General features: G+C 44.7%; 1 pseudogene; it reads right to left on the minus strand.

Moving 5' to 3' along the window:
• Positions 1-1,622: 1,622 nt before the first annotated feature.
• Positions 1,623-2,773, minus strand: LOC110310744 (elongation factor 1-alpha 1 pseudogene; annotated as a pseudogene).
• Positions 2,774-3,401: the final 628 nt, after the last annotated feature.

A 3,401-nucleotide genomic window follows, 5' to 3' on the forward strand; every position in this document is an offset into this window, starting at 1 on the left:
TAAGACCCACAGAGCTCTAGGCAAAGGCTGCAGAACTAACACGTGTAACAGTGATTCCGGGGAGGTTTTCCTACCCCCTTTTGCTCTCAGATAGCTGAAACAGGGTGTTTCGACGATGCCTGCGCTAGCCCATTTTAGCTCCCCAGTAAATGACACAGAAACCTGGTGTTTTAATTAACAAACTGCAAGCCTAAGCTGGGCAGGTTCTGAGCCATTCTAACCTGACTAGTCTGCTAATTCCCAGGCAAATGCCCTGTTACCTGCCATCTGGTCTTGCCCCGGCTCTATCTGATCCATGTGTGTCCTCATGGCCGCTCTTTCATCGTGAATACTCCTGGTCCATCCATAAGGTCTCTCCACACATCTTCTCTTTCTTTTTCTTTTTTTCTCTTATAAATCACATGTAATTTATAGCTGTCTTCTAAATACTTATACTCATGGCTAAACCTGGACACAACTTCCCTCGTTTATGGAACTGCTGACAACAGTCTGTTAAGGTGATAAAATTCTTTCAACCCTCACAATAAAAGCTCCTTTTTGAAGTAGAAAGAGGCTATTTCGGAGATTCCCAGCTGGTCAAAATATACAGATAATAAAAGATTCTGGTGTATTCAGTCTTGACTGGTCCATCTACAATGCAGCTCCTATGACCAAGACTCAGGAAACATCATAGAAGAGTGGGCAGAGAGATTATAATAAGCAGTACACATCATTTTTTTTTAAGATAGGGTCCCTCATTAAACTGGTTTCTCACTGATTTGTCTAGACTTCCTTTCCTTTCCTTTCCTTTCCTTTCCTTTTTCCTTTCCTTCCCTTCCCTTCCCTTCCCTTCCCTTCCCTTCCCTTCCCTTCCCCTTCCCCTTCCCCTTCCCCTTCCCCTTCCCCTTCCCCTTCCCCTTCCCCTTCCCCTTCCCCTTCCCCTTCCCCTTCTTCCCCTTCCCCTTCTTCCCCTTCCCCTTCTTCCCCTTCCTCCCCTTCCCCTTCTTCCCCTTCCCCTTCCCTTCCCTTCCCTTCCCTTCCCTTCCCCTTCCCCTTCTTCCCCTTCCCCTTCCCCTTCCCCTTCCCCTTCCCTTCCCTTCCCTTCCTTTCCTTTCTTTCTTTCTGAACATGAGGGCCAGCTATCCAAACTCAAGTCATACAAATCACACTTATATGGCAAAAGAGCCCTCTCAGCAGCCGTTGGACCAGCTTGTTTAATTATTTATTTTCTTGAATGAATCCCTTCCAATTAATTGAAATTTTGTATCATTTGGTCAGTATTTATTTCTCTCCATCCCTGTTGGCCACCCTGTGATTCTGTTTCATTAGTTAAAAGTTTTCTAGGTGTGGCCACTTGGCATTCATCTTTCTGTGCCTGGCTCATCTCCCTTAATGTTCCGGGGATTCATTCACCTTGTTACAGAAGATGGAATTTCCTTCACTTAAAGGCTGCATCATATTTCATTATGTATACATACATTTAAATGAACTCGCTATCTTGGCCATTGTGAGTAACGCTGCAAGCGACATGGAGTGCAGATAGCTCTGTAATACACGGTTTTCATTTCTTTTGGATATAGGTTTGGAGTGGGTTTACCGAATCATATGGTAATTCTATATTAAAATTTTGAGGAATCTCTACTTCATTCTACAGTCGCTATGTTCGCTTTCATTCTGACTTTCATTATGGAAGGGTTCAGAATAATCACCTGAGCAGCGAAGCCAGCTGCTTCCACGAGTGGGTCATTTTGCTGTCACCAGCACGATTGCCACATCTAACATCTCTGACACACATATTCTTTCCATCGAAGCCCAGATTGTCCCCAGGAAGAGGTTCACTCACAGCCTTGTGGTGCATTTCAGCAGGACTTTACTTCAGTGGCAACACTGTCTGGAGCAAAGGCAAGCACCATGGCTAGGTTTGAGAACACCAGTCTCCATTCTACCCTAATGCCACCAGTTTCACAGATGTCCCAGAGGGACAGCCACAGAGGTTTGCTGGTTGGATGAGTTGGTGGCAAGATAAAATCCAAAGCTTCCAGCAATACAGTTCCACTAGCACTGCTGTCTTTACAGGTGACTTTTCATGCCTTGAACCAAAATATATTTTCACTTGCTTCCAGCACACAGTCACCATTTGTTATGGTTCGTATAATGCTCAGACCAGAGAGTGGCATTATTAGAAAGTATGGCCCTGTTGGAGTAGGTGTGGCATTGTTGGAGTAGGTGTGTCACTGTGAGTGTGGGCTTAAGACCCTCATCCTAGCTGCCTGGAAAGCAGTATTCCGCTAACAGCCTTCAGATGAAGATGTAGAACTCTCAGCTCCTCCTGCACCATGCCTGCCTGGACACTGCCATGTTCTCACCTTGAGAATAATGGACTGAATCTCTAAACCTGTAAGCCCCAATTAAATGTTGTCCTTGTAAGAGTTGCTTTGGTCATGGTGTCTGTTCACAGTAGTAAAACCCTAACTAAGACATCATTCCAACCAGAACCTGGCATAAATGTTACTGTGTTGGCATTGTAGCTATTTTTTAAAAAATGTAAGTCCTGGTTTCCTTAACAGCCTCCTCCCATATCTTTTGACTATAGGGTGGCTCAGTGAAATCCATTCTGCTTGCACCAACTATTAGCTGTTTTATGCCTAGTGTTCAAGTCAGAAGCACATGCTCAAAGGTCTGCTTGTTCTTAGATATAGCAACTTCAAACTCACTAAAACCAGCAGCACCAATCAGGAAAGCACAGTCAGCCCTAGACGTCTGTAATGATGTTCTTCATAAACTCTGCACCCTAGAGCAGCACTGATATCAGTGCTGTTATGATCCCTGGTCTCAGATTTCCACATGGAGATGCTGTTGGTATCAGGACCTCCAAAACCCATGACATCACGTAGGTGGGACCCACAGGCCTGTTGCCAAGGCAACAGCCACCATTTTCCCAGAATCCACTAGATTCACCTCCCAACTTTATCTGTGTTACATCATCACCCATATATAAAGAAAAAGCTCCCCGATCTCTCTCTCTCTCTCTCTCTTTCTCTCTCTCTCTTTCCCCTTCTCTTTTCATCACCACCTTGCCCCTCTCTCTCCCAATCCCAATAAACCTCTTACACGTGGAACTGCTTTGACCTGGTGTGCTATGTTTAGATGAGAGCCACTATTCTAACACATCAGATGCCAACAGTGATATGGTGTTCACGATCAGTTTTCAGTTTGTCCAAGGCTCAGGCATCCTGGAAGGAACCTTTTCCTATCTCAGTAGCCTCCTTTACGAATCATACAATGCAGCCAGTCGCTACTTTGTAGACCAAGTGACCAACAGTAGACCAGCCTTGTTACAACAAAGCTATATGCCTTTTCCTTTTCTGTTTTGGCTTCAAGTTAGTAATAGTGGTGATTTTTATAACACCTCTGTACTGATT

Source organism: Mus caroli, unplaced genomic scaffold, assembly GCF_978045245.1.
Source record: "Mus caroli unplaced genomic scaffold, Mus_caroli_1 scaffold_16, whole genome shotgun sequence".
In the NCBI taxonomy this organism is placed as follows: domain Eukaryota; kingdom Metazoa; phylum Chordata; class Mammalia; order Rodentia; family Muridae; genus Mus; species Mus caroli.